Below are 12,621 nucleotides of genomic sequence, written 5' to 3'. Positions count from 1 at the left end.
CCACCAAACAGTAATGTGCCCTGGATCTTCTTTTCTGTTTCCTATTGTCAAATTTTCCTTAATGCGCCTGAGTACTTTTTACTTTGATGAAACAAACCCCAAAGTTAAACAAAGACACCCATTGCGTTGCCAATTAGGCCAGCATGCTGAGGCCCGGATGGAAAGATGTCCAGGCTGAGAGGGGCTACAGGAGCCCTCTTCTCCCCGACACAGCTCTCCCCCTTTGAGAAGCAGCACAGGTCTCAGGAAGGAGCCGTTTAGGAATGAAAGAATTAGGAACAGCTGGGCCGGAGTCAGAACCGCGCCATATAACATCACCCTTCAAAGGCAGCTCTGAGGTGCAGAAGGTGAGCAAGAGTTCAGAGCTGAATCTGAGCCCACAAATGCACGGATTAAGCTGTGCCTGAGCAGGGGGCATCTCAGGGCACCAGTTCAGAGTGAGAACAGAGGAGAAAAGGCAGCCTCTGGCACCTGCTATCTAAGCCACAGCTGAGAACAAGCCAAAGAGGAACAGCCAAACCCTGCGAGAACAATGAGAAGAAACCGCTCACATGTTGAACTAAATCTTGCTAAATTTCAATCATTTGTCCTAAAAGTTACATGTTGTGATTTAGCAGTGTTGTTGGTTTTTAACAACAACAACAAAAACCCAATTATTTAATTTTAGATAATGCAAGGTTTGGGGGGGTCTCTTGTTTTGCTTTTTGTTTTGGAGCCATATAAGAACATACAAGGAAGCCCAAGGCAGTGTGCTGAGGGTGCTGGGGGATGGAGGAGCAGCTGGGGCCAGAGAGGTGGCCCAGGGTGGCATCACATCTGTGTCCCAGGTGTACACTGTGTATCTGAGGATGATTTGCCTTTCAATTTGGCTTGGTACAGAGGTTAGGCATGTTGACCCAAGAGTGTCTGTCACATTAGGAAAATTAAGTTTCATAAGAGTCTGTGAGGAAGGAGGACGATGGAGAGAAAATGACAGCCACACGGGCTGGCTGGCAGGCAGGCAGTTGTCTGTAAGGGAAATGGGACAGAAGGAATTCTGAACTTGACAAGAAAGAGAATCAAATATGCTTCCTGGAAACATCTGGCTGGATTTAAGGCCCACTCCATGAGATGGAATCCATACCCATGGCCAAGAGTTTGAGACCAGTTAGGCCCCGGACCTAGGGGAAAACCAACTACTACTTACTCTTCTACTAAGAGAACGCAGCAATAAAATGACTCACAAGAAATTCTTCTAGACTCGCTGATTAGTGCCTTGCTCTGCCATCATCAGAGAAGCTTCCTCCTGAGGTAGATGGGAACAAATCCAGAGACCCATAGCCTGACAGTGTACAGAGAGTAAGAGACCTTGGAACACTTGATCCTGAATAGAATGTCTCCATCAAATCCCTTGCCTTAGGGCTCAAATAACTCTGCAGAAGAGGCTAAAAGGTTGTGAGAGCCAAAGATGATGCATGACTCTAAGGAAACTAGGCCTTCTAAACACAGCAAGACGGGCACATACGAATTCACAGAGACTGTGGCAGCATACATAGGGCCTGCCTGGTTCTGCACCAGATGAGGTTCCAGTAATGAGAGGTGAAGTAGACGCAAGCCCCCATCCCTAGCCCAGCAGCTCTCTCTAACTGATAATCACATGTAAATGAAAAATTAGTTTTCTCCAACAAGGTCTCACGGAGGATAAAAACCATCCCATTGAGGACAGGCCCCATGCCCTGCAGTAGACAGTCAACACAAAATGAGCTCATTGGTATCTTTGGAGGTTGTTTGTCTCATAATGTTTCATTTGGGCATTTTTTTTTTTTTTAGTTTTACAGGTCTTCTGTGTACATACTATGGCTTCCAGTTTTGTATTTTTATGGGATTTCTATGTGTGCAAATGTGTGTGTGTCTTCATCTGTATGTGTTTCTTGTACCTTTTCTTTTGGTTCTTTTCTTCCGTTTGTTTGTTTTGCTCTATACCAACTTTTCGTTCCATTATTTTACTATTATTCTTTAGGTGTCTGCTTATTTTCTAAGGAGAGACAGAGAGACTGGATTTAAGTGGAAGGGGAGGGGAAGGGAGGAGGATCTGGGAAGAGTTGGGGAACTAGAAACTGTAATCCTAATATACTGTATGGAATAAATCTTCTTTCAATAAAAGACACAGAAAAAAGGAAAAAGAAACAAACAAGCAAATGTTTCCCAGGTTTCTGGTTTAACAACAGGGAGAAATGTGGTAACTAGAGCAGAGAGAGACAGACAAGGAGGAGCAGATACAAGAGAGAAAAATGCTGATTTTTTTTTCATTTGGAATATACTAATTTTGAGACATTTAATTTAAAAAAATCTCTTTTAGCTTGAAGAAAAATCTGCCATAGAAACCTGGCAGATTCACAGAACATAGGAAATAGATGTGTGTGAACCTGACCGAACTCAGCTCAGAGAAACAAAAGAAGATTCGTGGCAGCATCCGGACAAGTGCCAATATTGAAGGGACGAGTTGGAGATGTGCACTGAGATCACATGATCTGGAAGGCAGGAAGGAAACGAATGAAGAACCCCAGCTCAGAAGGCAGCTAAGAGCTATGGAGAATAACACAGTGCAAAGACTGAGAAACGTCGTTAGAATCAATTAGGGTGGGATGCCGGTAAATTCAGCCCAAGCGCCATCCAAGAAATGATGGGAAGAGCACAGGATATTGGTGAAGAAGTGATCAGCGTTGAGTGGGAAGAAACAGCTAATGGAGGCTGGAACCCAAACAGCATGAAGAGGGTCACCTAGGATGTCCCTCATTTGGGCAGAGCAGTAATGACAAAAGCAGATGTTTTAAAACAGGAAGTCGGGAGGATTGGGGTTCCCTAATCCCTTCCAAGAGCCCAAGGTCCCCTCCAAGGACCTAAGGCCCTCCCACTCAGCCTCACCTCTTTTTTAATGTAATTTTGTGGGTTTCATACATGAATACTGTATTTATGTCATCTCCACCTCTTCTTTTCCACCATCAATTCCTCCTGTCTTCTCCCACTCCCTCTCAAATTCACAAGTCTCCTATTCATTAATTACTATTGCTAAATATATATATACTTATTTATGCATATGTATTTGTACGTATATGTATTTAACAAGCGTAATTAATGAATATGGCTTGTGGCATGCATGTGCGTGTGTGTGTCTGTGTATAAATTTATAAAGACCCTTCCAAGTTCATTTAGTGTTGCTTGTATGTATCTGTGTTTAGGGCTCATCACTTAGGATTGGGAAACCTGTCTGGAGCTCATCCCTGGAAAAGACTGATTCTCCCCCTCTCAGCATCCATTAACAGCCATAGCTCTTTATCTAGAGGTGGGACTTTAAGAGAATTTCCTTGTCAGCATCAGCGTGTCAACTAATGTTGTTACTGTTCAGATCTTCTTTAGGCAGCCGTATCGTTGATAATTCGTTAGCGCGGCTTTCCTCTCGTATATAAGAGACACCATCTCTCAGTAGACATCCTGGTCCTCTAGCTCTTGGAGGTCTTTCTGTTCTCTCTTCCATGTTGTTCCGTGAGCCTTTGCTGTAGGGTCTGTGATGCTACTCACAGGCAACTCGAGCATCCTAACCAGTTGTGATTTCCATAGCAGTCTCCAGCTGCTATAAGAAGTTTCTTTGACGAAGGGTAAACACTATACTTACCTATGAGTGTAGGTATATAGAATGTTGTCAGAAACCATATTGGTGTCCGACAGTGGCAGTAGTAGGCTGTCCTCTCCAGGTATGGATACCTCACCAGGTACAGATAGTTGACTACATTTACAGTTGAAGCATGAATTCCCTCCTACTGAGCAGTCCTTAAGTCTTAAGTCCTTAAGTCCTTAAGGTGGCTCCTGATTGTCTCCAAGATGTTGTGTCACTGGTGTGCCTTTAGGGATGTCTTGTGCTGGTTGCTATTGTGCTTTGTAAATGGGTAGGACTACTGATTTTGCTTTTCTCCTTTGGCAGCTTGCATAAGACTTTCCTATACTATGAGAACCAGTCCTTAGGAAGGCTCCTCCCAGGTCAGACTTTGATGAATTTCTTCAAGTCCTATCTCTGGTGCATATGGCATTTTACCTTCAAATTCTGGGGGGTAACCAGGGGCCATAGCAAGATCCTCTGTTGTTTTGTGATTCTCATGGATTCCCCTGACCAGCAACTCAAAAGGAGGGTTTCCATACATGGCACTGAGGATTTTTTTAAACTAGTCTGTGGTTCTTGCGGGAATAATAATCATCCCAAGTGACATAGCTTTACTTTTTAAAAACATATACATGCATATATACACATATTTATATATATAATATGCATTTTAAGTTAATATGTTTTCCTATGACATTTTCAAACATCCTTAGTCTCATTTATCCTTCTTTCTCTCCCCCCTCCCTCTGTATTGTCTTCCCTCCCTCTCTGCTTCCTGGTTTTCAGACTTTCCAGTGTGAAATCGCCATTGTTGAACTACTCAGATCATATTGTGTAAGCCAACCTAATAATCCCCTTTGTTACATACATACATATATGTATATGTGTGTGTGTGTCCATATCACACAAACACACACATCTGTCCATGGGTTCTATTCCTCTAGAGAACCATGACACATGTAACCTCACACATCCCCACACACACTGAGATCCAGACCTCCAACATAGGAATCTTTGGAGGGGAAAATATACCCAAACAACAGCATTTAGCTCAGAGCTGAATCATGCCGGTCTCTGCCCCCTCAATCTGGCTTTCTCTGGGCCACTGACTGGGTCTGAATCATGGGTGGTTTCTCTCACAGACACGTCAGCTTCTGGGGTGAGTGCTTTCTGTAACACATTGTGACTTTATTATAACTTGGTTGCATGTGCAAATACCCTTTTAGAAAGTAAGGTTCACATTCTGAGCTTCTTGTTGACATGGGTTCATTTCACACCTGAAACAACAATCAATGGTGTGTCTTAGGCGGGGCTCTAGCTCTTCCCTCCTAAGCATCCACTTTGCCAAAAGACAATGGTGTCTTGCAGGCATTCTCCAGCACCTCAGGTGATTTGTCAGCAAACCTGGGGCTTGTGAAGACGAAAACTTGAGAAGTAACATGGGAAATACTGTAGCATAGATTTCTCTGTGTGTCAGCAACTGTTTTACACCTTCAAGGTCGCAGTAACGTGCACAAGCCTTCTGAGAAAGTATAAATGGGATTTTGTGTCTTACTCAGATATTCTCTTGGATAGTGTGATTTTTTTTTAAATAATCGAATTCCATGAGCAACAACTTAGGTTATTCATTTACAGCTTGCAAAAAGCATCTAGTTTATATTCTACTTAAATAACTGACAGTCGGGGCAGGCATCATGTGGTTCCAGTTCATTATTATTTTATTGGGATTAAAATAATTAACTTATATACCTCATTTCCTCATGGCCTGAGTAAAACAAAATAAACAGAATAAAACAGATCTCTTACAGAGAAAAGAAGCATACTGAATTTCAAGTCTAGTTATGGCAGATCTATCTGAAATACCGGAGTCTATTCCCCCTTCAGTGAACTTCTGTTACAAGAATTAGAATCCTGAATCTTAAATGTACATTACAGACAGCTATTAAAATAAGCCAGGAATGCAGGAAGGAGAGTTCTCTTATAAAACAGTTTTTGTTCTTGCTGGTATCTCATATAGTTTTTTTACTAAAAATGCAACAACCTAAAAATACATACATGTTTTTCTGGTGCCGTGAGATGGCCATAATTTTTATTTACTTTTCGTTTCTTCCTGAAGGCAAAAATCTGAAAGGAAACACCTGCAGATTCTGACTTGTAGTCTTTGACTTCTCTGGAAATACGATCCAAAATCTGGAGTTTGCACAGGTTCGTTTCAGCCTGGGTGACGGCGTAATTGTGGAGTGCTTTTTAAATAGCCACCTGTTCTTTTCTGCTGGCGGCAACAATTCGGCCTCCCACAACCGCCAGCTCCAGCAAGTTCCTTTTCTGAGATCACCACTGGCATCTCTGCGAAGATGGCTCTTACACTATAGAGAACACCGTTGTCATGCCTGTACCCCCATCAATCCTCCAGAGTCCCTTCACTCACACTGCAGTCGTTGGCAAAAACACAGAGCACAAGTTATAGTCAGTGCCCTGGGTCTCAGAGAAAAATTTTAGTGTAGAAGCTACCTAGGTTCCCATAGGTTGCTTCATGAAGTAAGGATATCAGCACATTTCTTTTATTTATTCGTTTATTATTATTTTTTTTTAGACAGAGTTTCCCTGTGTAACAGTCATAGCTGACCTGAAACTCTCTTTGTAAATTAGTCTGGTCTCAAACTCACAGAGATCCGCCTGCCTCTGCCTCCCGAGTGCTGGGATTAAAGGCATGTGCCACCACGTCCAACTTCAGCACGTGTCCCAACAAGCTCGAGGTTTACAAATTTGTTTGTATATACAGACTCTGCAGTATAATAAACAGCTTGTTTTCTCTTGCATAACTCACAAATAGGAACAGGAAACAGCCCCTCCTTTGGTTCAACAATATTAAGCATCAATTGTGTGCCGTATATGTCATATAGTGCCAAGTATAATAACAGACAGAACAGAAATGGTTTGGGTGAGTTTGATCACATGGCTTGTGGTCTAGAGAGGAAAATACAGGGTGCCAAATAATTCCATATGGATTTGTGAACTCTGGTGAATTCCCCATAGGTAAGGAACAGGATTCAGGAGCACATGCAGTATCCCCAGCAGAGAGAGGTCTCTTCAGAATGGTTACAGTGCTGCGGACCTTTCTGATGGTTGAAGAGAAGTCAATTCAAATAGCAAGCAGAGAAGGAGGTACTGTGAGGAGGAAGAGAGGTGCATTCTGGGACTCTAGGTAAGTAAGTGGTATGTCATCACCAAGGGTCTGAGACAGGAAGTTGATGGCAACACTCACATTTTTCGCAGTTTACCGAGGTTGTCATGGGGATGGCAGATGACAGGGAGCAAGGGAGGGTTTGGAAGCTCTCCTAGCAGGGGCTGCCTCCTTCCACATGGAAGGTGATGAGAGCCTCGAAACAATGATGACAAGACAGACCAGGGACAGGATCAGGTTGGGCCAAGAATAATGTCTAGATTTGGGGCTTACAAACATGAAGACTGACTTCATTATCTGTTGGAGCAGACACCAAAGGAGGTCACAAAGAAACCATAAATTAGGTTTGGGCATGTTGTATTGGGAGTGCTTGGAAGAAATCCAGGGGAGGATGTCAAGCAAGCCAGATGTGTGGGTCTTTTTACTTAGCCTTATTTGAATCGTGGGCATACAGGTCATAATTGCAACAATCGGAAGCTGAAGATGGAAAGAGGATGGATTTTAGAAAAAAGTCTTAAGGGACTCTGGAGCTTGAGGGCTAGATGAAGAAAATGAGCCAACAAACAGAGTCTGGAAAGTGGAGGAGGAGGAAAATGAGAACCACTCGGTCTCAGAAGACAAAGGGCAAGATTGTTCCAGGAACAGAGAGACTGGCTGCTGGGGAATCTGCCGAAAAGTCAAGCAAAGGGAAGGATGAACAGTGCTCTCTCTATTGGACCTCAAAGAGGACATATGACCTGAGAGAGAGCCATTTCAGTCAGGAAGGAGTGAAAAGTGAACTGGAGGGAGTGAGGACTGTGTAGGAATCACGCTGTTTAACAAGATTTGATTTTTCATGAGTCTTGCATGTGTCTGTTCGTTATGCAAGAAGATGTGATGGTTACTAATGGTGCTCAGTTGCCTGGGACATGATAGGTTTGTTCATTAAGAGAGAAAGGGATGATGGCAGAAGAGGTACAGAGGGAGAAAAAATGGAAGGAATGCCTGTAGTGTGGATTCTAATTGGTCTTAATCATAAAAAAAAAAAAACGGAGTCCAGTATTAGGGGATGAAAGCTGAAAGATCAGAGAAGCAGAGAGCCAGTCACTAGTTCTTACTTCTACAAAATCCTCAGAAAGGGGCAGAGCCTGTCTCTACAAGTCCTCAAAGTGAATCCCTGAGCTTCTGTCTCCTCCCGCCTTATATTCCTCTCTCTGCCCAGGCATATTCCTTCCTGTCTCCACCTCCCTAATGTTGGGATTAAAGGCCTGTGACTTCCAAGTACTGAGATTAAAGGTATGAGCCACCACTAACTGGCTCTGTTTCTCTTTGAGTCCGAACCAGTCTAGTGTTAACCCAGGGTGGTCTTGAACTCATAGAGACCAGTCTGCCTCTGTCTCCCAAGTGCTGGGATTGAAGGAGTGTGCCTCCACTTCCTCGCTTCTATGGCTAACGAGTGTGGCTCACTCTGATCCTCAGGCAAGCTTTATTTGTTATAGCACAAACAAAGTATCAGCACAAGTGATGAAGGGGAAGAGTGGAAGGGAAGGAAGAGGGAGGGCTGGAGATTGGCATTAAATTAATTATTCAACCCAAGGGCAAGAGGCAATGAAGCACAGAGATGCTGACGGCTGACAGAAAGGCAATGCATTACCTTCTGTGTAAGGCCTGGAGCACCGAGGATGGAAAACACTTTTCTGCATTTAAAGCAGACGCTTATCTGACACAATTCTGTCTGGTGAAACAATGTGTGGCCATTTAAATATTCTGTCTTAAAGTCTTTAATTTCAGAGAGAGAGAAAGGAAAGCAAGGTAAAGAGACCAGGAAAAGGAGGAGTGGGGAGGAGGGAATATCTTGCTACTCAGAGACAAGCTTGCCTTCCTATTTTTTAAAAACATATAACAATAAACATGAGAACAAAGTATAATGATGCATATGAAGAGAAATGCCATGGTGAATTCCATGAGTTTGTATGCTATCCTGGAAATTAACATAAAAAGAAAAAGAAACAGTAAACATGGCGGTGACTTTATATTTGCTTAGTAAAAACTCTAGCTGGGTAATTCCTCTTATGTACATTTTTTATTGCTATAGTAAGTGATATAAATCAAAATATATCCAGGCATAATGGCATGTGCCTCTAACCCCAGAGGCTGAGGCAGGTAGATTGCCATGAGTTTAAGGCTACTCTGGGCTACATAAAAAGGTCCTATCTCACAAACAAGCAGGCCAATGAAACAAATAACAAATAAATGTGCACATTAAAAACATTCTCTACTTTTTTGTTCTAACTTTGTTCTTCGTTTTCTAAATTCATAAGTCCTTCCAGCCTGCTGGATGAGAAAGATGCCTGTCAAATCAAAATAGAATAAAACTGCCCACAGAGGAAGTGAGTTTCAGTCACATAGACCTTTCTCACTCCTAAGGGTTTCATCTCTCCCCCTGGGGAAATGGACCTACTAGCAGACTCTTCTTCCACGGATGGTGTTAAAGAGTGGCATTGCTAGGGAATGAGCAAGGGGGGACAGACTGGGGTGAGGGAACATGGGTAAGGGACAGGGGTGGAAAAGATGGAGGTGGGGGGCAGTACTTACACACCACAGTCTTCCTGCCTCTCTGCAATCGGTCCTCGTTAACGGGATTGGAAGATATGGTTTCTAAAATAAAAATAATAATTATAACCTTTATTTACTGATTTTCAGTCACAAACTATAAGGGCTGTCACAGTGCTGGGTCACTTACAGAAAAGCCAACTGCAGACTGCATATGGGCTACTTTTCTGGAGCTAACAATTATACGCAAAGAATAAGACCCGTGACTCAGCACCGAGATGCTCATTAGTCTTTCTTCAGCCTCAGTGATGTTGTTCCTATAAATAAGGAGATCCTGGCGCTCAAGCCCCCTGCTGCTTAGCATCAGAAACATGCACACTCGGGGTTTAAGCATTCATGCTCTTAGTACACATTTCAGAACTCATCAGCCCTCCCATTCGCATGTTTCTGCCCCAGATGAACTCATACCTTCGCTATTACAAGCCTCCCATCTCATGCTATTCAGATCAGAATCTTGGTTTTTCCTTCTCTCAATCCTAGTCAGCTGCTAGCTCTGTAATAAGGCAGTAACCATTTGACTGCCTACCCTACCATGCTGTGACTATGTAAAAGCAGGTCAGCTACTGTTCTTACGGTCTGCAAAGAAAATACAACAACAACACCCCCAATCCCTGCCTCTGTCATATGACTCTTTCTCTCCTGTGTCTCACTTCACAGAAGGGTAGAAAAAAAATCTAAAACCCCAAAGTGGAAGTTCCGCATCAGTCCAATGCCATCAATGGAGCAGATCAAATGGTTTCTGTAGGTAACCTGTAGCCTCTTGGGCTGAACATGGTCATCCTCTCCTTCCTCTTGAAAGCCAAGGGCTGTGCCTTTCTTACAGATATGCCAACCTACTGATTTTGATCAGATCTTGGCATGAATTTAATAATCTAAATTGGGATTATTTTGGTCTATTTATACTACCATGAGAAAGCTGGATAATTAATAAACAGGAATTTATTTTTCCTTCGCTCTAGAGGCTGCAGATCAAAGTGAAGTTTCAGGTGGACGCACTGTCTGGGAAGGGCTGCTCTTCATTCAAGCTGTGTCTGTGCTTGGTTAAGTGGGCAGCAGAGAATGAGCCCCTTCCCTCAAAGTCCTTTCCAAAGGCTGGAATCCCAGCCACAAGGGCTCTAATCCCATTACTCACATCTTAAAGGCCCCAGATCTAAATACTATCCCACTGGCCATTAAATTTAAGAGCGTGAATGTGGGAAGAATGCACCTTCAGACCCTAACAGTCTCTTGACCTCACTTGTAGAAGGAAGGATGGTCTGCGTCCAGCCACCCAGCTAGCTTTACACCCGAAATAACAACACACAAGTTGTATTCTTTTAAACACTGCATAGCCCCATTATCTGTAGTCTCTTATTGGCTAACTCTTACATCTTGCTTTAACCCATATTTAGTAATCTGTGCAGCACCATGAGGTGGTTGCTTACCAGGAAAGATATTAAGCTGCATCCATCTCGGAGAGGAGAGCTATGGCGACTGCCTGAGGCATCTGCCTGACTCTGCTTTCTTTCTCCCACAATTCTGTTCTATCTATTCCGCCTACCTAATTTTCTGTCCTATTAAAGGGCCAAGGCAGTTTCTTTATTAACCAATGAAAGTAACACATAGACAGATGACCCTCCTCCATCACTCACTGGGCTTCAGTTTTATTATTTGTATAAAAAAGGTACACTGTAAAAAAAATAAATAAAATAAATAAATAAAAATAAATAAATAAAAGGTACACTGTGATGCCATTAAAGCTCTTTCCAACTTTCATCTTTCATTTTTCCTTATCAGTGATCCTTGTCCCCACCATACCTCCTCTCTAAATGACTCTTGCTCTAACTTGCCACACCAGCACCCATGAAAATCTTCATAATTATAGAGCTGTGGGTGAGTTATTTGTGGAAACTGGAAAAAATCAAAGAAATGACTAACTTACTGGTAGACACATAAAGATTACAGTAATTTAGATATGAAAATCCAAAGTTCTCACTATTATCGAGAGTAGGAGGCTCGATTTTTGTTTTATTCTAAATTTTAAATCTGTTAATCCAAGTGGAATTTCAAGGGCTGCCCTTCCACTTATCCCTATAATCTGTGCTTACTGTGGGTTTGGGAACCTCAGAAACAACCTACAGATTACGTCAATAATGAGATATAATATCCTAAAAAGTGAGCTAATTATATAGCATCTTAAAAAGTGACTAAGTTGTTTACATTTTTAATCAAAGCAGTAAACATATCTCAGCCTTATGTTTAGCCAAAATACAGAGTTTAGAAATAGGAGTATTTTTTTAATAGCTTGTCAGTCTATTTTTAATTTTTAATAAATCACCCCATGATTAACCAGGTAGTCTCTTAATTAACTGCACCTCATAGATTTCTTCAGAGACTATAATTACATCCTAGATTAGCATTCAGAACACCTGCTTCTCTGGGTTTCATGATTTCAGCCCTGAATCCTTTGACATACAGAGCTAAAACCATTAAGAATGGTTTTAAGTAAGTATTGTCAGATCCAACTTCCCAGCAGGGTGTAGCCTGTTCTGTGTGACAGGAGTTTTCTTTACTGAAACTGGGGTCCACCATCTTTCATCTTGGGTTTGCAATTTAGGAAAATTGAGATGGCCCCAAAGCCAAGAGTATGAGGCACTCCAGGCTCCTGCTCCCAATTTCCATGTCTTATACCAAATTATTTTCATATAAGAATACAAAACAATAGCTCTGAGCATTCTCCCCAATGTCATGTCATCAGTCAGCACAATGTGCTAACATCCAAATTCTTACACATGAACTTGGTGTGCACAGCCTAAGGATTTATCCAGTGGAAAAGATAGAAGTATCCATTCAGAAATCAACTGAGAAGGACACTGAAAACTTACCAGTAGGCCACAGCCTCATAGTGATACATAGATTAATAGAAATGGGTTAATTTAAGATGTAAGTGCTAGCTAGAAATATGCCTAAGCCATTGGCCAAACAGTGTTGTAACTAACACAGTTTTGTGTGATTATTTCACTCTGAGCAGTCGAGAAAGAAATGAGCAGTCTCCCCTTACAAGTTCTGTATCCCTTTGGTCCACTTGATAAAATTGCCTTCAGTTTTTGTTTGGACAACAAACCGTACCTTCTCTCAGGGCTTCAATCTCAGCAGCCATCCCTTACAAGGGTCTCTGTGGTTTTACTCAGAACAGCATTAGGTATGTTTGCCACAGTGAAGTCTCACAAGG

The sequence above is a fragment of the Arvicola amphibius genome, chromosome 9, assembly GCF_903992535.2.
Source record: "Arvicola amphibius chromosome 9, mArvAmp1.2, whole genome shotgun sequence".
NCBI lineage: Eukaryota > Metazoa > Chordata > Mammalia > Rodentia > Cricetidae > Arvicola > Arvicola amphibius.
This window is presented reverse-complemented; position numbering follows the sequence as displayed.